The sequence below is a fragment of the Ovis aries genome, chromosome 3, assembly GCF_016772045.2.
Source record: "Ovis aries strain OAR_USU_Benz2616 breed Rambouillet chromosome 3, ARS-UI_Ramb_v3.0, whole genome shotgun sequence".
Lineage (NCBI taxonomy): Eukaryota > Metazoa > Chordata > Mammalia > Artiodactyla > Bovidae > Ovis > Ovis aries.
The window spans coordinates 17,333,052-17,357,091 of NC_056056.1; positions in this window are offsets into that span (position 1 = coordinate 17,333,052).

The window sequence follows — 24,040 nt, forward strand, 5'->3', positions numbered from 1 at the left end:
TATTTGGTGTGTGCAGTAAGTGATAATGTGGCAGGCCTACGTTTCCCAAATCTTTCACATTGTAAACAACTTCAGGACTGACCCGTGACCAGCTTCCAGCCCACGGAAAACCCTGCCTGATAAGGGTATCTTTGTTTACCTGAGGTTTGGAGCTATGCTGTGTCAACTTGACGTCTGACAGACAGGAGTCTGTGTAACCTCCATCAGTTACACAGCACTGCCTGCCTACATGACTGACTCCGCTTAAAACCCTAGACGGCACCTAGTAAGCTTCCCTGGTTGGCTGCACGTCACTAGTGTTGCCACACATTGTTGTTGAAAGAATTAAATGCCATCTATGCAACTTCCACCGGCAGAGAATAACTGGAAATTTGTACCTGGATCCTCCTAGATGCGACCATATGTGTCCTTTTCCTTTGCTCACGTTAATCTGTATTCTTTCACTATAATAAACCACAACCCTGAGAGCACATTTTTGCATATTTCTGTGCATATTTCTAGCAAATAACCTAACCTAAAAGTAGTCTTGGGCATCCCTAACACATAGAGCTATTTGGGAACTGTATGTTAAGAAACCCTGAGGATTTACAAGTGTCTGTTACTGCCCTCCACGCTAAGAACAGGGCCAAATATCAGCTACAGTTCCAATTAAGGACTTTATAAATATGTTCCTTAAAAGAGAAAGGGAAAAAATAACATTGTGTAAAAAGCTAGAAGAAATTGCTAAATCAGTGTGTAATCAAGTACTTAATTGTGTGGTAGTACCTATTCTTGCTGTAATTACAAGAAAATACTGGAAATATTGTGGTCAAGTCATTTTTCTGTTACCATTAATACCCTTGAACTAATGCAATCTTGTCAAGGGCATTTGCTCAGGAGTAGATTAATGTTCACATGCTTGGGAGATAAATTGGCCTACTGACATACTCTTATTAGATTTTTTTTTTTCCTAGCAACTACTAAAAGCTGCCAGTTTCATAGAACTAAGAGATTTCTCTTTAAAAAGATAGTTTTTAAAATCATTGGAAAATCAAACCATTCTTGCTAATCAGTTTTTTCCCTTTTCATTTTGCTTAAAGAAGGAAAATGTATCATAAAAACATCCATGTCTTTCTCTTTCACAAAGCAGCGCACTTCATGGGTTGTTTTGTTTTTTGTGTGTTTAGTTGCTAAGTTGTATCCAACTCTTTTGTAACCCCATGGACTGTAGCTGGACAGGCTCCTCTGTCCATGGGTTGGTGAATCTTAATGCTAGCTTCTAGAGTTTACATTTGAGAATAAATTTCTATAATCTATCTTATAGTGATCTTTAAAAACAAAATGGCATGTGTATTATAAGAAGGCAGTAAGTGGCAAAACTAACAACATTAATGATGACTTTTAAAAAATATTTTTCAATTATATTTTATCCTTGAAAAACAAGAATGTCAACTCAAGAAATAGTACAATACTTAAACACTGTCCTTTTATTTTTACCCCCAAGCTGTGTTCATCATAAAAATAAACATTATCCCAGGTTCACAAATACTTTAAATAAAAATACAGCAGATAGGAATTAGGAAATGGGCTTGCAGGGATATTAAGTCTTTTCTCTTTTCTGATTTTTTTGTGGTTTTCAGGGAGGTTTTTCTTGAAAGGGAAGAGAGAAAAATCTTTCCCATAATGCACATATCCAAGTATACTAATACACCAGAAAAAATAAATAAATAAAAAGGTCTTAGGAGATCTAATGAACATGACTCTATTCATGGAACGGATGGAAGCTGAAACTGCATATTTTTAAACAGATTGTCTTCACAAGCCCAGATAATAGTTAGTGGAGGGCTGTGTTGATACAGAGTTTAGAGACGCAAAGCAAGTTGACCGCGGGATGGCAGCCTTATCAGTATCCGCATAGGGAGAGGGTGCCGTGTGACATTCACCAAGGCAACTTTCTCTAACCATTTGGTCAATTGTTCCTTAGCCTTATAAAGAGCAGACAAATTTCAGAGTTGTGTTTCCTTTAAACGGGGCGTGTGCTGGTGTCCCTCTCTTTCCTCTTGCCATTGTATTCTGCCGGGGTAGCAGCAGACACCTCTGATGGTCAATGCTGGGAGACCCACATCACCATGGTTACCTCCAGGGCGCCTTTCTTTGACAAAACAGTCGATAGACTCCAGAAAAACCTCATATTGAATCTAACTAAGGAGGGGAAATGACGCGTAGCATTTTTAACTATCCCGAGTTGTACATGATATGTTTTTGAATATACCTTGGAAATAGCACTATACTATAACATGGAATTGGGTTGAACTGTAACATTTGAGAGGTGGAAAAATGTCACATGTCTGAATAGATGCTTTCTATTGTCTACATTCCCTTCTTTGCATCTTTTCTTTAATATCAATATCTAATATTTCTTTAATATTTTCTTTGACTATATGATCTGTTCAAAGTGGGATCCAAGAACTCTTCTAATGCTTTCAGAGATTAAGAGCTAGTGTGGTTTTTTAATTTAATTTTTTATTAAAATCTGGCTGATTTACAGTGTGTTAATTTCTGCTGTACAAAAAAAGTGATTCAGTTATGCGTATATACTCATTTGTTTTTATATTCTTTTCCATTATGATTTATCTCAGGATACTCAGTATAGCTCCCTGCACTACACAGCAGGACGTTTTTGTTTTTCCATTCTATATGTAACAGTTTGCATCTGCTAAGCCCAAACTCCTAATCCATCCTTCCCTTGCCCTCTCGGGAAGGGCAAGTTTGTTCTCTGAGTCTGAGTGTTTCTGTTTCATAGATAGGTTCATTTGTATCATATTTCACATATTAGTGATGTTTGTTTTTCTGCACTGATAGGGGTTCAGGTCTCTGCAGTGGCTTTATCATCTTCTCCCTGCACAGGGACACTAGTTTCTTCACATTCTCTGAAAGTCAACACGTGCTTTCCTCTCGGGGCCATTGCCATTTGTATGTCTTCTCTTTTTTAGCCCATTTTGTAATCTTTGGTGGAAAAACTATTTTGCAAATTATATTTGTGTCCTTCTCAATGTGTCTAATTCAGTGCCTCTTATATAATGGGCATTCAACAATTATTTATAGGCTGAATGATTAAATGAAGAATATCAGTGATGTCATTAGTAAATAGAAAGGTCTATTCCATTAACTTTGATATATTTCAGCGAATGATTCATATTTACTGAGACAACAAAGTGGTTTATAGTCACATGCTTGGAAGGGATTAATTCTGGTGACTTTTTCAAATGGAAATGTTCTAAGTGTCAATAAATAGCATTTACATTATTTGTTGTGCTCTACAATTTCATCAAGATAATAAAATATTGTTTCGATATAAAAAAGACTGGATGAAACTAGCCTGGGTGGTATCCAAACCATCTGTTTAGGTCCAGAAAAACACTTGTAGGGAATAAATATGTCTGAAATGAGCTCGTGACTTCTAGATTTGAAGCCTTAAGTACAGAACTCAAAAAGAGTCCTCAAATGACAACTCTCAGAGACGCCTACCAAGAAGGAAAACAGGCACGTTACCATTGCCAGTCAGATGAATTTGCCAAGAAAAACAAACCATTGACAATATATAGGTCATGGATGGAATCCCATTCTTTCACAGGTACTGGGTCTTAACCACAAATCTAGAATCTTCACCTAAGGGAGTTCGTGATGAGCTCAAGCACCCAAGTCCCTCTCCATGGTCCTGAGCCCACCATTAAACATGACCTTTTTGCCTCTAAAGGGTAAGCAGGAAATTTTTTTCTTAATCATCACTTGATCAGACATTTCCCACTGTGTAAGTTGTTGGTGACAGAGCAGTGAACTAGACCAACTTGATTATCCCCTCAGTGGAGATTTTTGTAGAATAAGGATAGACTGTGAAATCAAATCTAGATTTTAATCTGAGGACTTCTACCTAAGATCTGAGCAAATAGATAGGCTCTGGGAGAGACTGATAAGGTACTTATATCAGAGAGAATAATGCAATAAGATCAGTAGAATTTATATAATCTCTGCTAAAAGTATACCACTAAGATGCAGGCAAGGTTAGGAATATGTGTGGTCAAAGAGAAGAGAAGAGTATGATGAAGATCAGAGCCACATAGACGGTAAAGACATAATTACTCAAGGAAATTAAAATTTGCTTAGATCCTCTGAATAATGAAAATGTCTCTCTACCTATTCAAAGACAAGGAAAAACTATTATCTTAGCCCTGTTAAAATAAATGCAAGAAAAACTTCAATAGTTCCTAAAATTTTTTTTTCACAATGAAAATTAATCCCCAATTCAGAACCTGCCAGCTATAAACAAATAAGCTATATTCTAAATGTTTTAAAAATCACTACATATTTCTATCATTTCTTTTTAGATTCCACATATAAGAGACGTCATGTATTTCTCCTTCTCTCTCTGACTCACTTCACTAGGTATGACACAATCTAGGCTCATCCATGCTGCTGCAAATGGCCTCATTTCATAGTTTTAATGACTAATACAAATGAGCCTACTTACAAGAGACTCATAGACTTAGAAAATGAACTTAGGGTTGCCAAGGGGAAGGGATAGTTAGAGACTTTGGGAAGGTCATGTTCCCACTTGTGTATTTAAAATGGATAACAGCAAAGACCTATTGTATGGAACACCGCTCAGTGTTCTGTCGGTCTGGATGGGAGGGAGGAGTAGGGGAAAAACGGATACAGGTATCTGTGTGGCTGAGTCCCTTCACGGTTCACCTGAAACCTATCACAATATTGCTAATTGGCTATACCCCAATACAAAATGTTTTTGGTGTTAAATTTTTTAAATAAATAAATGTTTAAAAATCACCATACAAATAAAAACTTGAAAAAATAAACATTGTTGTGCAATCAAATTGAGAAAAAAAAAAACATTTTTTTTCTTGTCAATTTCAATTTCTTAGCCCTCGAAAAAAGTTTTGAGAGCAAAGGCAAGAGAGCCAGCCATGGTAATCCAGATTTCTTTTTTCCAGTAACAGAATTCAGAGGAGACTTTTCCTATTCAGGCCGCAGATGACCACACCTATCAAGTTGGTGTCAGATGATTTTTACAAACCAGCTGACCTGTTCTTTGAGGTATTCCCTCCACAGAAATTCCCTAATTATTATGGTACACTCATAGGGTCCGAATGAGCGAGCTCTGCTAGACTGTGAATGCTGGACAAAATGCATTCTGCTAGCATGGGAAGCCCCACGCTCTGCCCTCATGGGGCTTCCAGTCATGAGGAGCAAAGAAGATAAGCAATGAATGGGATTTTATGTTAAAAATATGTATAGAAATAAAACAGGTGGTATGAGAGCCAGAAACAGGGGATGGAGCAAGCTTCTTCCTGCAGGCGAAGATGAATGTGCAAATTCCCAAGAGACTGATTCCTCTGAGGATATGCAAAATGCATCACATGTAAGGAAGACCAGAGAGAATCAGCGTGATTCCAGACAGGATTTATTTTCCTGCTCAGTCTGGGCTCTCACAGAGTTCCGCAAGGCTTTAGAACAACACTTATCAACAGGAGTCCTGCAGCTTCATGTGAATTGAAACCTTTCTAATCTACTTTCTGGGACACAAACATTGAAAATAATAAAACAAAATAAAAACAAACTATAATTTTGACATGACATTAAGTGAAAACAACATATAAATGTTTCAAACATAGTATATTTCAGTGCAATGGCCTAAGATATGCAGATGATAACCACTCTAAGATTTTATTTTCTTCGGCTCCAGAATTACCACGGACAGTGACTGCAGCCATGAAATTAAAAGATGCTCGCTTCCTGGAAGAAAAGCCATGACAAACCTGGACACCGTATTAAAAAGCAGAGACATCACTTTGCTGACAAATGTCCATATAATCAAAGCTATGGTTCCTTCCAGTAGTCATGTATGGATGTCAGAGTTGGACCAGAAAGAATGCTAAATGCTGAAGAATTGATGATCTCAAACTGTGGTGCTGGAGAAGACTTCTGAGAGTCCCTTGGACTGCAAGGATATCAAACCAGTCAACCCTAAAGGAAATCAACCTTGAATATTCATTGGAAGGACTGATGCTGAGGCTGAAGCTCCAATACTTTGGCCACCTGATGAGAGCCAACTCATTGGAAAACATCCGGATGCTGGGAAAGATTGAGGGCAAGAGGAGAAGGGAGAGACAGAAGATGAGATAGTTGGAAAGCATCACTGACTCAGTGAATATGAGTTTGAATAAGCTCCGGGGAGATGGTGAAGCACAGGGAAGTCTAGTGTGCTGCAGTCCATGGGGTCACAGAGAGCCAAATATGACTTAGCAATTGAACAAGTGTAAAGAACAACTTTTGTGTAGGCAAAAGTTCTGGAAACAGATAAAACCATATGCTTATAGTTTTGTCCCATTGTTAACAGAGTGAATGATTTCCATAAATGATCTTTCCTTTTTGCTTACATATGTCTTTATTTATTTTTTAGGGTTGCATTAATTGCAATCATTGGTTTAGGACATCACCATTTGTTCATGCATGGCTCATCATTTTTGTTTAGTTTGTTGAATAAGATAAAGCACAACCAATAATCCAGTAACAAAAACAAAACATTAACGCCTGACCAATAACCCACATTTGATCATTATTTCCCCTCCTACCTCTTTGCATTCATCACTCTAGGTAACCATTTCTTCTGTCTCAGAGTGATCATTATTTTATTCCTTTCTTTTTACATAACTCTCTTGCTTCTCTAAATACTACTACCATGTGGTTTTAAAAACCATAGTTGTTTTAACTTTCATGATGAACAGAATCTTTTGAAACCTCTCTTTGCATTTACTATTATTATGCTTAGATTTATCCTTAAAGGTTGATTATACTCCCGATTATACTCCACATAATCTGGTTGATTATATACCAGACTTCACTCAGGCCCTGCCCTCTTGGTTCACTACTCCTCTCTAGATCTCTGCTGTCATCAGGAGTATTTAATGCACATTCCATACATGTCTTGGAGAAGACGATAGCACCCCACTCCAGTACTCTTGCCTGGAAAATCCCATGGATGGAGGAGCCTGGTAGGCTGCAGTCTATGGGGTCGCCAAGAGTTGGACACAGCTGAGAGACTTCACTTTCGCTTTTCACTCTCATGCATTGGAGAAGGAAACGGCAACCCACTCCAGTATTCTTGCCTGGAGAATCCCAGGGACAGGGGAGCCTGGTGGGCTGCCATCTATGGAATCGCACAGAGTTGGACACGACTAAAGTGACTTAGCAGCAGCAGCCACACGTGTCTTCTATGGTTCGCAGGCAAACGCTTTTCTTGAGTGTATGTCTAGAATTGCTGGGACATAGACTAAGGAATGTTTAACTTTACATGAACATACTAAATGTCTTCTAAAATAGTTGCTCCTCTCTCCATTCAATGTGAGATTTTTTTGTCCTAATATAATTGATACTATAAGGGGTTCCATTTTGATTTTTTCATTTCTTTGGTAATTAATGATATTGGCCACCTTTATTTTCTTTTCTATGGAATGTCTGTTCAATTTTTTAAAAGTATTTTCCTATTTTCAAAAGTTATCTGTACCTTCTTTACTGATTTTTAGGAGTTAGTTCTTTTTACATAAGTGAAAGTGAAGTCACTCAGTCGTGTCCGACTCTTTGCGACTCCGTGGACTGTAGCCTACGAGGCTCCTCCCTCCATGAGATTCTCCAGGCAAGAGTACTGGAGTGGGTTGCCGTTTCCTTCTCCAGGGGATCTTCCCAACCCAAGGATCGAAGCCAGGTCTCCCGCACTGGAGGCAGAAGCTTTAACCTCTGCTTCCCTGGTGGTTCAGAGGTTAAAGTGTCTGCCTCCAATGTGGGAGATCCGGCTTCAATCCCTGGGTAGGGAAGATCCCCTGGAAAAGAAAATGGCAACCCATGGACAGTAGTCTTGCCTGGGAAATCCCGTTAACAGAGGAACCTCTTGGAGTATGGTCCATGGGGTCACAAAAGAGTCAGACATAACCGAGCACACAGACACAGACACATGTTAGTAATAATTAAAAGAATTTTCCTGTTAGTGAAAATAGCATTTAAAGCTTCTGAAATTAAATTTTGTTTGCTGTGTGAAGATACTCAATTTCATCTTATTTTCACAATTTAATGTATTAACCAAGTTCTTCTTTTCCAATGATCTCAGGCACTACCTCTTTCATATATAAGTTTTCAGACATGTATAAGCTTCTCAACAGACTTTCTGATTGATGCACTGGTCAAATTGCTATCAGTACATTGACATATAATTTTTTCACATTTATTTTAGAATTTATTAAAGTCTAAAAGCACTTTTCTGGAATTCTGCTTGAAAATATAAAGAGAATTGATATCAGCAGCATTGAGGCTTTAAATACATGAATTTATCTATTTCTTTAATGTATAATTTCTTCAGCAATGTCTAATAGATTTTAAGTGTGCTGCTGCTGCTGCTGCTAAGTCACTTCAGTCGTGTCCGACTCTGTGCGACCCCATAGACAGCACCCCCCCTGGCTCTGCTGTCCCTGGGATTCTCCAGTCAAGAACACTGGAGTGGGTTGCCATTTCCTTCTCCAATACATGAAAGTGTAACTGGCACTTATTTTTAAAATTTGCCCCTATGTTTAATATTTTTATTCTATTCTAAATGGTATTGCTTTTAAAAAAATTCTGTTTCTAATCGCTTGTTGCTAATATGTACAATGACAATAGATTTTTGTATAGCATTTTTATCTTGAATAATCTCACTAACTCATTTATTAGTTCTAGCAGGTTTTTTTTTTTTTGTAGATTTTGTATAATTTAGCAAACTAACTCAGAGGGGTTGTTTGCTTTACACAGATGATTATGTTAACTACAAAGAAAAACAATTTTACTTTTTCCTTTCTAATTCCCAGTATAGTATCAAATTGAAGTGAGGAGAACAGAAAACATTGTTATCTTCTTGATCTTAGGCGAAAAGAAGTGTTCAGTATTTCACTATTAAACATGATGTTAGCTATATTTTTGAAAGCTTTTTAGAAGCTCCAATAAATTTTATAGTTTTCTTATATTCTTAGTCATTTCAGAAATTTTGTGATGAACTGATGTTGGATTTTTGTCAAATGCATTTTTTTATATTTATTGAGTTAATCATCTGTGTTTTTGTCTATTCTGTTAATGTGATCAATTGCATTGATTGATTTTTAGTTGTTAAACCAACTTTGCATTTAGCCATTATACATTACATTTTTGCTAGATTTTACTTGCTAGTATTTTATTGAGGTATCATATCTATGAAAGTTATTGGTATATAGATTTTGTGTAATAATGCAATTTTTTATTAGATGTAGATAGGTACAACCATATTTCTTTTAATAGATATCATTCCACATTCCATGCCTCTGTTTACAAATTGTGTAACAATGAACAAAAGGAAGAATAGTGTTTTACATCAATTGTATTGTGATAAACATTGTGTGTCTTTTCATTGTTTGGGTTTAATACTATATTTATGAACTATCCATATATATATATATATATATATATATATATATATACACACACACACACACACACACACACACAAAGGCCATAGGACTTTGCTGACAAAGGTCTGTCTAGTTGAAGCTATGGCTTTTCCAGTAGTCATGTATGGATGTGAGAGTTGGACTATAAAGAAAGCCAAGCATCAAAGAATTGATGCTTTTGATTCGTGGTATTGAAGAAGACTCTTGAGAGTCCCTTGGATTGCAAGGAGATTAAACCAGTCCATCATGAAGGAAATCAGTCCTGAATATTCATTGGAAGGACTGATTCTGAAGCTAAAACTCCAATACTTTGTCTATCTGATATGAAGAATTGACTCATGGGAAAAGACTCTGATGTTGGGAAAGATTGAAGGCAGGAGGAGAAGAGGGCGACAGAGGATGCGATGGTTGGATGGCATCACTGACTTGATGGACATGAGTTTGAGCAAGCTCCAGGGGTTGGTCACGTAGACAGGGAGGCTTGGCGTGTTGCAGTCCACGAGGTTGCAGAATTGGACATGACTGAGTGACTGAACTGAACTGATATATATACATATAATTCCTTCTTTCTCATTCATATACTGTATTTGATAATATGCATATACCATATCATGTTCATCCCTTCTCTGTTCAACTTTTAGGTTGATTCCAAAGGGAAGGGTGAATGACAGTCATTCAGTCATGTCCAACTCTTTGCAATCCTATGGACTGTAGCCCCCCAGGCTTCTCTGTCCATGGGGATTCTCCAGGCAAGAATACTGGAGGGGGTTGCAGTCCCTTCTCCAGGGTATCTTCCTGACCCAGGTATTGAACCTGGGTCTCCAGCATTGAAGGCAGATTCTTTATAATCTGAGCCACAGGGGATGACCTAAAGGGAGGGGATATATGTATCACCATGACTGATTTGCATCGCTATATGGCAGAAACCAACACAATATCATACAAATTAAAAATAATAATAATAAATAAAAACTTGTATGTTCCCCCCAAAATAGAGTTATACGCAATCAAATGCTGATGAAAATGAGGAAACAGCCTCACGTACAGTGATGAGGCTATAATGTTGTTTTTATGTCACTTACAGAGGCATGTGAACCCATCACCCAAATCGAGTATGGATGTTGCGACTGATGTGTGACACAAACACACACGTGGCACAATTTTCTGTGTCTTAGTTTTACTCTCTGACTTTAAATAGATAAATCTTATTTTAACAGTATTACTTACCTTATACCATTTAAAAATCTCTTCACAAACTTTTCACGTGTTGGACAAATGATTTCCATTAAAAACTCTGTAGGACAGCAGAATTGAAATGACTTGCCCCATTTATGAATGGAGAAGCTGCTAAAAATAATTTTTTAAACATTCCACATCTCACAACTAGTAAGTGAGACCTTTTGGTTCTTAATTCAGTGTTATTTCCATCAACAAGTTTGGATTATTTCAACCTATCTACAGACTGCACGATGTCAGGTCAAAGGAAGATAAGAAGCTGACATGAAACTTCTGAGTTTTCTGAAACATTTCTAGTTCACAAGTTTAACACATCTTTAAATTCCCCGATATAATCAGACTTGACCTATCAGTTCAGTTCAGTTCAGTTGCTCAGTCATGTCTGACTTTGCAACCCCATGGACTGTAGCACGCCAGGCTTCCCTGTCCGTCTGCAACTCCCAGAGTTTACTGAAACTCATGTTCATTGAGTTGGTGATGTGCCATCCAGCCATCTCATCCTCTGTCATCCCCTTCTCCCATCTTCAATCTTCCCCAGCATCAGGGTCTTTTGTGAGTCAGTTCTTCACATCAGATGGCCAAAGTATTGGAGTTTCAGCTTCAGCATCAGTCCTTCCAATGAATACTCAGGACTGATTTTCTTTAAAATGGACTGGTTGGATCTCCTTGCAGTCCAAGGGACTCTCAAGAATCTTCTCCAACACCACAGTTCAAAAGCATCAATTCTTCGGTGCATAGTCCAACTCTCGCATCCATACATGACCACTGGAAAAGCCATAGCTTTGACTAGACAGACCTTTGCTGGCAAAGTAATGTCTCTGCTTTTTAATATGCTACCTAGGTTGGTCATAACTTTCCTTGCCAGAAGCCAGTGTCTTTTAATGTCATGGCTGCAGTCGCCATCTGCAGTGATTCTGGAGCCCTGCTGGTCGCTTAAATGGAGAACTTCATGTTTTGTACCACCTGGTGACCTACCTACTCAATCAGTACAGAAGACTTAGAAGTTTCTCTAAATATTATATTTCAGTAAATTTCTCAGTGACTTTGGAAGCAATCAGTTGTCAGCAGCAACTTCAAGTTATTAGTCTTCTTCTTCAGAAGAGTATTAAATCTGCGAGAGTAGATCAAAAGCAAAACTGGAGGAAAGAGTAGCATTAACATTCGTGAGTAGCCAGGAGCTCTGAATGCATTAAACTGACTTCAGCCACCAGTCCTGTGTGGCAGTTCTCTTTATCTTCTTTTTACAGATGAGGGTCACATTTTTCCAAAGTGGTAGGTCAATGATATACTACTTGGTCACTTTGACACCATATCTGGATTATGTTGTTTTTCCCTCAGATTTGTGTGTCATAATGCACCACAGAGATTTCTAAAGAAATATTTAATAAATAACAAAACCATCAGCAGCTTCCACCAAATTCTTCTCTTTTAGCACTGGTTAATAATAATGAACTGATTGAGCAAGAAGAAAAAGTAGAAATAGCTGAAATTCAACTACTTAAAATGTGTCAAAGACTGTGCTAGAATTTATACAGATATTTATCCTTAAATCCCTACTGACCTTCATGGAGAAGGTACTGATTTTATCTTCATTTTACAAATGAGAAAATGGAACTTTAGAGATTAAGTAATGTTTTGAAGGTTGCACAGCCAGCAGTAACAGGGTTGGATTTAACCTGAAACCAGCTGACTCTTAAGCCTTTGTTTTCACACATGCATATGTTAGTAAAAGATGGTACCATGTGTGAATGTAAAGTAATCCTCCAACCTTTGTAACAAACATTTTAAAATAGTCATGCTTCAACAAGTGGACATTCAGAGCATTGGAGTTGCTTAGACCAGGGGTCCTTAGCCTCGGGCCATGGACCGCACCGCCTGTCAGACCAGCAGCAGCATTAAAAATAAAGCAGACCGTAAATATGGTGCACCTGTTCCATCCCTAAACCACTCCCCAACCCTTGGTCCCTGGAAACATTTTCTTCTGTGAAACTGGTTCCTGGTGCCAAAAAGATTGCTGACTGCTGGCTTAGACTTCTGTTCTAGTGCAGCTTAAATTTTAGTGAAGGAGAGATGGAACAATAAATAAATAGCTTAAATTTTAGTGACGGAGAGATGGAACAATAAATAAATACCTTAAATTTTAGTGAAGGAGAGATGGAACAATAAATAAGTAGCTGAATAAGATTTTCAGGTAGTGATACCTGCTTTCAACATAAAGCATGGTAATGTGCCAGTTAGTGACTGCAGCTCTGACATTTCTGCCGTGATCAGAATGACACAGGGAGTCAGCCGTGTAAAGTTCTGAAGACAGAGAGATGAAACCAAGGGCATAGAAAGTGCAGAAACCCAACAGCGGGTCATCCAAGCTTGGAGAGTGTGTGAGGGAAACCGATGCGCCAGACCCGCTGGATTCCAGAGCAGGTTAAAGTGCATAGCACGGAGCACTGAGAGGCAGACAGAGTCTACGTATCATAGCCTCTTCCAGCTATGGTGAGGAACTCAGAGCTAACTTTAACAGGAGGCCTTTGGGAGATCTGAAATGGGAGATGTATGAAAAATCCAGCTGGGGTTTAAAAATACCAATTTGTGTGCATATGGAGTATGGACTGTCGAATGTAAAACGTGGAGTCAGGCGCACCACTAACCCCTGATGCTGGGAAAGACTGAAGGCGGGAGGAGAAGGGGATGACAGAGGATGAGATTGTTGGATGTCATCATTGACTCAATGGACATGAGTTTGAGTAAACTCCGGGAGTTGGTGATGGACAGGGAGGCCTGGCGTGCGGCAGTCCATGACGTCACAAAGAGTCGGCCATGACTGAGAGACTGAACTGAACTGAACTGAACCGCTAATCTGAGCAAGAGATGACGGTGCCCTGGACCAAGGCGGTGGAAGTGAAGAAAGGCACACAGGAACGGATTAAGAAAAGAAAAATTAATAAACAGGCCTTACTGAGAGATTCGATTTGGTGGACAGAAAGGAGTTGATTTCTCCTAGAGTTTTGCTTGGCCAGTCAGATGTTTGTACCATTTACTGAGACAAAGAATTTTAAACATTGGGACAGGGAAGGATGCGGGTTAGGGAAGAAGCAAAATCCAGTTTTTGTATTTGGAGTGGAGATTGTTGACCACCTGAAGTGTGAGACACCTCCGACACATCAGGGTGAAGACAACGTATTTTACTAAGTCTCTGTGGCAAAACTTCAAGAGGAAAACAAACACAAACTTCTGTTGAATGTTTATTGAAACTTAGAGGGAGCATAACATTTTCCAAAATCTCAAAATGGATAAATGTGTAGCTGAAGGCCTAACCTGATCTGAGGACCGCGGCGTACCTTGAGTCTCTCAAGGTGATGGACGACCCCTGCCCCGCCCCCTCAACCCCCAACGCCCCGCCACCTGCCCAGCAACACGTCCAGACGCTGATGCAGGCACTCACACACTGTCATGCAGGATGACGTATTAGAGTCCAGAGTGATGGCTGGGCACGGAATTAGTCACTCACAAAGCACATAGTTGGAAGACCCATGGCTCTCCTGGGGAGTAATCATTTCACAGATGAAATACACAGGTGCACTGGGATTGGCTTGCATCCACACTGATTTCCCAGAGGAAGTGTTGCTCGAACTTTGCATAGAAAAAGAAGACTGTAAGAGTGCTTCAAATGTAGAGTACCCAAAGCACTTTCCAGCCACATAAGTTAAACAGCTCCTTACTCGGGGGTGTGTCCACATAAAACACCTTGCAGAGCAGCCTCTTCGGGGACTCCCCACGCTATCACTGTAAGTCCTTGGCAGGAGAGAGAAACTTTGGGAGATTAGGGTAGGAAGTGCTGCTGGAGGGAACCAGTCTTGTATCTTCCTTTTTTGGGGTGATGCCCAATAAGTCCACTGACTGTATAAGAACTGAGAACACATAAACGCAGTGCCAAAAACACAAAGATCTCCCGAATCCCTGCCCAGTTCTTTCTGCCACCAGCATGCTCTTCTGTCACTGTAATGACATACTTACTTCAAGATAAATACTAGGTTCCTCTTTTCTGTACGAAACGGCATCCCTTGTGCTTGCTGCCCTCCTGTGCTCCTCCTCACCACCCAAGAGTCAGGCTCCTGGAAGCTGAAACCCCTGAGGGGTGCCACAGCCTGGTAAGCAGACCCAGAGATGCGCTCCAAGCCCAGCTGCCTCCGGGGCACTTGGAGAGCTCTGGGAAGATGACCGATGTGCGCACGATGAGGGGGAGCTCTCAGAGGATATTGGCAGCAGTTCAGTCGCCAACCAGCTGCAAAAAGCTTTAAAGGACAGTGTTGCATAAAAAATGAAAAATGTTGATTGAGGACATATTGCCCTTGATTGAATGCTTGAAGGAAACCTGCTGGCAGAAAAAAAAAAAAAGATATGGGAATGAAAGAGGGGAAGGGAGAAGCGTGGGCAGGGAAAAACAGGTTTGCCTATCCGGCCAGCTGTAGAGAAAGCTCTAATTGTCCGTCCACAGCAGACGTCCTTGGAAGTAAAATTCTGTGTTATCTACTAGAAATTCAATCATAGGGATCAATGGGGATCTTGCCACTTTTTTGCTTTGGGATAGCCCAATGCTTAGAATTGTCCTCAGCTCTTCTGAAAATGCCTATACAGTGGGTCCGCATCATATCCCGTCCCTGCCAACTTTGTCTAAAGTCCTCAGAAGGGTGGAGCAGGAAGAGGGTGTATATTTACAGCATTTGGAGCCAGGCTTTGGGGCTTTATAATCCACGGACCTCCAAAGATGTAATTTGCTTGTATTCTCAGAGATGCTGGCAGCTATTTTATTATTTATCCCTGTGGGGGATCTGGCTCACTACCAACAAACAATGAAGCTTGCTCTCGCTCTCCACGAGTTATGTGGTCAATGGTTTAAACGTGACTGTTCTGAGGACTCCCCTTTCCAAAGTACAGTCACTTACAGCTTATCGCTGCCTAGGGAGGAAAGATTTCTGGGGAATGTTCAGGATTTCTTGATTGTGGGAGGCTATAGTGTGATCTGAGTGAGAAATAATTTTTGTGTAAGATGACTCAGACCCACCATCCAGCACAGTTGTACACCTCACTAGAATTCCTGGCTATAGACTTGGTGACTGACCTCATGTCTATAGAATCACGGAATATAAGCATAAGAAGCAACTCGGACCATCAGCCACAACACAAAGCAAAATGATGTTGATCCCTTAACCCCAAGCAGGCACTGAGGGGAGGAAATGTATACTAAGGATCCTAAGGAACAGTTCCATCACCAGGAGGTAGAGGAGGAATTTTCCGGCTTTGCGGATAGAGAGGCACAACATCCATTTACAAAGATTCTATTGTTTGATCTTGAAGGCTGGATTTTGAAAAGTCATCCTAGAAAACGGTGTGTCCTCTATTGCTGAAGAGAGGAGAAAAGGACAGACACAATGGCTCTTAACTGTCAGAAAGTGGGTTTGTTGTTAGTCCCCATCACTGCAGTCTTTTAGTCATCAATACAGTTGATATTAAAAGTACTCAATATAAGGCTTCACCTTTCCAAAGTCTTATGGAGTAGCTGTGCAGCACTGTTAATTAGAAATGTGGGGGGAATGGAATTGTGTGACCCTGTGTCAGTGATGCTGAGAAATGATACAAGTAACCCTTCATGATACATCCCTTCATTGTCCTCTATGGGAACAGTGAAGCAGATAAAGCCAGTAATAAGCATTTGCTTATTATTGTTGTTATATAACAACTTTGGGCTTCCCTGGTGGCTCAGACATAAAGAATCTGTCTGCAATGTGGGAGATCCCATTCGATTCCTGGGTTGGGAAGATCCCCCAGAGGAGGATGGGGCAACCCACTCCAGTATTCTTACCTGGAGAGTCCCCATGGACAAAGGAACCTGGTGGGCTGCAGTGCACAGGGTCACAAAGAGTCAGACACAACTGAGTGACTAAGCACATACAACAACTTCACAAACAATACAACTTTTCTTAGGAGATATTACTAGGTCAGAATCTTTTGACTTATCAAACCTACTTTTAGGAATGTATTATAAAAAAAAAAACATGTAGATGGCCATTAGACTTGGCAAAAATTATGTTCAACACAATCTTTGTCATCACAAGAAAATTTTCTAAACAATCAGAGTTTTAGTAATAAAAGTACAGTTAAAGTTTGATCAACTATATCATACAACACTATACAGATGTAAAAATGTGATGTTGTAGAAGATAATTTATCCATATAAAAAGATATTTTAAAATATTTGGTGAAAAAGTCAAATAGATTTCTAAATTGTATGTTAAGTATGATCCATTTTAGGTTGTTATTGTTGTTCAGTCACCAAGTCGTGTCTAATTCTTTGTGACCCCATGAACTGCAACATGCCAGAGGACAGAGGACTCCACTACCTCCCAGAGTTTGCTCAAATTCATGTCTGTTGAGTCAATGGTGCTACCCATTCATCTCATCCTCTGCCGCCCTATTTCAGGTAAAGATATGAAGTGAAGTGAAGTCGCTCAGTCGTGTCTGACTCTTTGTGACCCCATAGATTGTAGCGTACCAGGCTCCTCTGTCCATGGGATTTTCCAGGCAACAGTACTGGAGTGGATTGCCATTTCCTTCTCCTGGGGATCTTCCCAACCCAGGGCTCGAACCCAGGTCTCCCGCATTGTAGACAGACGCTTTACCATCTGAGCCACCAGGGAAGTCCAGTTAAGATATAACATGCAGAAATATTCTGGAAGTCTGAAAAATAATTAACACACTAACAGCAATTTTTTTAAAGGCAAGAGATGGTTTATCTTCTTATCTTCATTTAAATTTTGAAATTATTCCAAAGTGAACACTTATTACTCTTGTAATAAAAAGTAATGTGAGAAATTTTAATAAAGAAGTCCTTCATAAGTTAAATGTAATTCGTTAACGAGAATGCATGTAGCTCCAGCCACCAGGCCCTATCCTTGAGAGGGGAGGGGATGACCCAGAGGACAGGAGAACATCCCATTGTCCAAGGACTCATGGCTCTGGGTCACCGACTAGGGACTGAAGATGCAAAGAGTGAGGAGCATCTGTTTTCTTTAGGTGGCCTTGTGGGAACATCTCTGAGCCCTGTTGCCTTTTTCTGTTTGTTTAATAGTTACAGAATATATCCAGGCAGAAATTCACCACCTGTGCTCTCTACAGTGACAAAAACAGTTCTAGGTAGGGCCCATCATCTTCCCAACAATTCACCGAGGTCTATCCAGTACACCAGAGCATGAGGACTTGAAAGCCTTCTGCCTGGACCACCCTTCCTCCTCCTTGTATCCAGTAGTTACTCCCTGTATCTCTCATAGAGTCCTCAGATCAAATATCTCTTTTTAGAGAAGTATTTTCTGACCATTCTGTCTAAAATAGCTGCCACCCACGCCAATCACACTGTCACTCTCCACTTCTGCTCTGATTTTATGCATAACATTCATCATCACCTGATATATATATAGAGAGAGTGTGTGTGTGCATGTGTGTGAAGGCTCTGAGCACTTTGTGTTTGCTCTAGCTCAGATGTCTACAACATGTTGCTGTGTGATAGGCACCTACATCAATTTTGGGTGAATTAATGAATAATTCTGATGTCCTAGGAGAAGGCAATGGCACCCCACTCCAGTACTCTTGCCTGGAGAATCCTATGGATGGAGGAGCCTGGAAGGCTGCAGTCCATGGGGTTGCTGAGGGTCGGACACGACTGAGCGACTTCCCTTTCACTTTTCACTTGCATGCATTGGAGAAGGAAATGGCAACCCATTCCAGTGTTCCTGCCTGGAGAATCCCAGGGACGGGGGAACCTGGTGGGCTGCTGTCTCTGGGGTCTCACAGAGTCGGACATGACTGAAGTGACTTGGCAGCAGCAGCAGGGAAAGTGAAATAGACATCCGAACACCAAGATTGGTTTTAGGCTCATATCTATGGTGTTGAGAGAGGCCCAGAGAGAAGAAAACCAGGAGAATTCAAACTCTGTCGCCGAAGAAGATGAAACCACTTTTGACCTCAAAAATGTATTGACCGGGTAGCATAGAGCCCTGTGTTCACTAAGCTGGTGTTGTAAGTACAATTCCTGTTTGGCACAGTTGCATTTAAGGTCTGGATCCATTTTGCACAGTGTAGACACAGGGTCTCTGTATTTGTGTGTGGAGCTCAGGGAGCTGCAATTACCATCACTGCCTAAATGAATGCCACACCCCTTCTCCTGGATCAGTGCTGGGATGGTTGCCAGTAGGCTTTGAGTGATAAATGTGAAAATGTGGGAGACTTCGAATGGTCAACAAAAGCCATCAATACAGCCATCAAAATAATTTAAATTCATGTCTTGTTGGGTCAGAGTTATCATCTTCATACAGGGGGCTGGGGAAGATATGGGATAATTGATTTCAGCTGCCCAACAGCCTGGATTTGATAAGACTCTTTCCAACCTTGAATCTTCATCTCACCAAATATCCTGTATTATGATTAGACCTTCCAAATCACGTGGATCTTCTCCATGTTGAATCTGAGCCACACACTTTGCAACAAGTAACTCGTAAGACACTCTCCCCAGAGAAAATGGTCTATTTGATTTATTATGTGACTTTAAGTAGTATGACTGTTTAGAGAATTTGCAGACTTCACAGCCAAAACTATTTCCTTTGGAAAAACATTATTTAGGGTGAGATCCTTGAGAGCAAAGATTGTTTTATTATTCTCTGCATCCACTGGATGTAGCAAAATGCTTGCAACATAGGACTCCTTTCAAAAGTATTGGCTGTTCTGTTAAATGACTGAATGACATGAGGTTTGTTTCTAAATCTGCAGGGTTGTGATGCTACTCAGGTTCCCAGGAAAGGCCAAGACACTTTCTGATACTTCAGATTTCATTTTAATGTCTCTTGAAATTGCTCTATTTATATAACCTACAGGCCATGTGTAACACTGAATGATCTCCTGGAATGCAGTCTGATAATCAGGTTCTGAAAGTGATGATTTTCAGTGCAGCCCAAGGCTGACGGACTGAACAAGGAAAGGCAGAGGGTGAAAAATGCCCCCTGAGACTCCAGCCCAGCCAGGAGAAATAGCACATTCATGCCACAGCTCTGTTATGAATATTCCAATCCAGCTTCACATATTGCACTTGAGATGAGGTATCAGGGGCCAGAATGCAGCAAAGTAATACAGCACAAAAACAGAAATGGAGAAACAAAGAGACCAGAGGCTGGTCTCTTCCAGGAATAAGCAAGTATCTATCTAGAGGCAGACTTTTGCACTGAATCTTAGATCACATCTCCCACTCATTGAGTGATATGGCCTTTGGCAATGCCGCTTAGCCTCAGTCTCTGCCTAGGCAGCACAGTTGTGAAGAAGATCAAGTGAATTAATAACTATGAATGGGTTTTATATGCTATCATGCACTATCCAGATGTCAGTTATTAGGCTCTCAGTATGCAAAAAGAGAGACTGTATTGAATAAAGCAGACCATGTTCACCAACAGAATCAAAACTGGTGTTTTCAATACTTCCTGCATTAGGCATACAGCGATAAAGCCAGTGTTGTGTTGGAACCGGTCCCCATGACTTCTGAGAAATGATTGTACGCATCATTGTCAAGTCTCGATGTGGCTGGTCTGAAATCAGCCTGAGCGGTAGTTTGTATCTACCTTATCAAATTTGGCAAGAACTACAAATCGAGGACTCTATCCCCACTTGAGAGACAGTTATTAAAATTTTACCATCACACAATTGTGTGTTGTGATAAAATGTGAATTTTTTCACAGTTAATGTTGCTTTTCTTTTCCTTATGTCTAGTACAGGTAATATTTTTCCATTGGCTTTGCACTAGCCCTTTCAGATGCCAGCATTCCCATGGATTAACAAACTAATCAGCATTCACCAGAGGAGGGAGAAAAATATAAGCTCTAAATCTGAAGCCTCTGTCCACCTTGCTCAGATGAATTTAAATTCCAAGGTCTATATATTCTTCGATTCCATATGGTACCATGAGGTCTCGGTAAATATCATTCGACGACTCTGATTTAGTAACAGTAACACACACACATTTATATATATATATTCAAGTCATCTGCCATCTGCTGGACTTCGTAAATGAGTCAGAAGCCCCAGTCAACGCAACAGCATTCATGCATACTAACCTCCAACCTTATGGAGATGGTTTGATTCAGTAGTTTCTCCGTGACTGTTAAAAAACTATTAACATATTTATATTCTTAAAAGTGTCACTAACCTATAAGTTAATGGAAAGATCACATTTTCTGTCTGCTGGCTCCCATTCAAAGATGAGTTCCACTGCAGAATAAATTTATGTATCTCCTAAGAATATGGGGGTGGGAAGGGTTAGCCTTGTTCTTCATTCATCTTGCCCTACATATACCCTAACTCTATCATGAACTTGACTCACGTTTCAAGATTCGGTACTCAAAACAGCAATATTCTCTTCAACCGAGGTCCTGAGAATGAGTCATATAGAACTGTGCCCCAAGTATTGAAGCTTGATTTTTTACCTTGAGGAAGATTTGCTTTGGGAAACAGGCATGCTATAGAAAGAGCAAAATGGGAATGTGAAGACATTACAAGAGTTTTGGGTGATTTCTGACCTGCACACTTTCTGCCAGGGCAGCCCAGGATTTTTTTTTTTTTTGCCTTCTCAATTTTGAATAGCCTAGTGTTTAAAGGATCATTTTGTCCTTCCACCCCCTGCTCCCCAATCGAAACAACAAAAGAAGGAATTTAACCTCATATCCTCGCTCTGAAATTAGCTCTATTGTCGAAAGATGACAGCTGTATCCTGATTTCAAGAATTTCATGTTGGAATAAAACAGCGTTTTTGAAACCATTGTGTTACTTCAAACAGATCTATAATGGTCCCTCGGCAAACCATTTGCAGAAGACGTGGGTAAGTAAGATAAAAAGACACCATTTCTAAAGAGTTGCTTTTATGGTCTAGGTCAGAGTGCTCTCTCCACGTTGTTCATTCCCAGTCGAATTCCCTAATAGTCTATCTCCTCCGCGAACAGATGCCCGGCCTCATGTCGGAACCAGATCGCGCCACCGCTGAGATGCTATCCAGCTCCTTCTTACTGAGCCGTTTCCCTAGCAGATGGTGCGATGCTGCAGGCATACTCCTTCCTGTTAATTACCAGCCTTCGCTACAGATGGAAATGTCAGTCAGCCTCACAGGTCCTGGTTCCTGCCATTGCCTCAGTCCATAGCCCCTCTACCTAGGCAAGACGCTGCCAACACACACCATGTGTTTTGTGACTGCTGACTAGGCAGGCAACAAAAAACAACTTACTTCATGAATATTCATGGCGGAATGTTTAAAGTTCTGTTCATCTGCGATGCTTATAGATCTGCTTAAAGGGGGTTGCACCTTCCTAAGAACACTCTGCCCCTTGTTTATCTACACTGAAGAGATGTGAGTTACCAAAGTGAGTTGCCATGGCAACAGAGAGAGGACCATTAAATGTCGGCCATTTGGAGCCTTCTGTGGGCACATCAATTTCTGACTAACGCTCTTCCCATACCTTTAAGTGTCACTTAATTATTCTTGTCCTGCCATAACAGACCAATAGTCACCAAGCTGAACTGATTAGCTAATAACAGCGGGTTTTTATTAAACCCTGATTATCTCATCTGCACATACATACCCCAAAATGAATTCCTTGTTCCTCCCTGGTGTGTAAACACACTAAATGCAGATAAACGAATTTCAGCAGTCATTCTTTGTTCCTTAAGTCAAATTCTTTTACCCTCTGTGGACAACCCTTTGGGAATCAAAAGTGGGTATCTTTACTGGTTTATGCAAGAAAGTTAGGGCTCAGGTTTTGAGAGTAGAGAAAGAGAGGGGAAACCTGAATCAGGCATTTTACTGGAGGTGATTCAGACAAGACTTCCTCAACTGGTACATTCTCCAGGATGCTGTGTTTAAAGGTAAGGTGATGGAGAATGTCACAGCCACTCAGCACCATGTCTTCCCAGCAGGCCTTCCTGTCTCTATGATTTAATGAAGAGAAAAAATATTAAGTATCCCAAACACAGGCAAAAAGCTTCAAGTGAAGGTAATTTTCCTCGGGACAAAGTCTCTCAGCACACTGGGAGAGGCAGCTTACATGAGTTCTGAAAGATTTATTTTTTAAATAATGAGAATTGTTTTTCCTTAGGTATTTCTTGCTGTGGAATGAGGTTCCACCCTATGTGATTTCTAGTGGGGAGGAGAGTGGTCAGAGAGAGTATGGGAGGTGTGAGCATTCCTGAGCTGGAGAACTGTACATAGTAGGGCAAGCTGGGAGACATTCTTTGGGCATCCCCATAATCATGAAGCTTGGGTCTTCTTTCCAGATTCCCTTTTAAGAAGAAAATCTGATCTGTATGCTTTTCATGTTTAGAAGGGAAAGAAAGCATGTTTAGGTATTTTACAAGCAAAACAGAGATAAGCTTATTCTGAATGGGGCAGCTGGAAACAAAACAAAACTATGCTACATATATTTTCCAGGTGGTGTTAGTGGTAAAGAACCCACCTGCCAGTGCAGGAGACATGGGTTTAATCCTGGGTTGGGAAGATCCCCTGAAGGAGGGCATGACGAGCCACTGCAGTATTCTTGCTTGGAGAATCCCATGAACCGAAGAGCCGGACCGCCTACAGTCCATGGGGTCACAAAGAGTGGGATGTGACTGAATGCACACACACACACACACACACATCTCATGAGGTGCTAGGAGAAGCTGCTCCAGAGTTGGTATGAAAATGATATCAGGAGAGTAGCCAGAACCCTTCATCCCCTGGTTCAATATTCACAACTGTGTCTCTCAATGAATACATGCAATTATGGTGCGTATAAGTGCTTAACAGGCTCACTGAAAAAATAATGATGTTGAAAGATGTATATACATTATACATAATTTCATTATAAATCTTATTCACAGAAAGGATGTGTATCACATCATGTACAAATAACAATAAAGTATGTAACACTCTTTATTATAGACTCTATACAAGCTCTATATAAACTGATTCTTACAGAATGTTATCATTTATTTTTGCCAACTCATATCTGTAGCCGATCTGTGATTTCAATTCAACCATGATTTGAAAACTCAATGGTATTTATTTTCTGATAGCTCTATTCCTATTAAATTTATTATCATTACATCTGAAAGATGATCTATTGTTAAACACTTTTCTCACTCTCACACACACTATATTCATTAAGCTGAAACCTCTTTCAGCTTCATCAGTATGAATGTCAGAATTTCACCCATTGTTCAGTAGCGTGAGTGGCTTATTTGCTTAACTG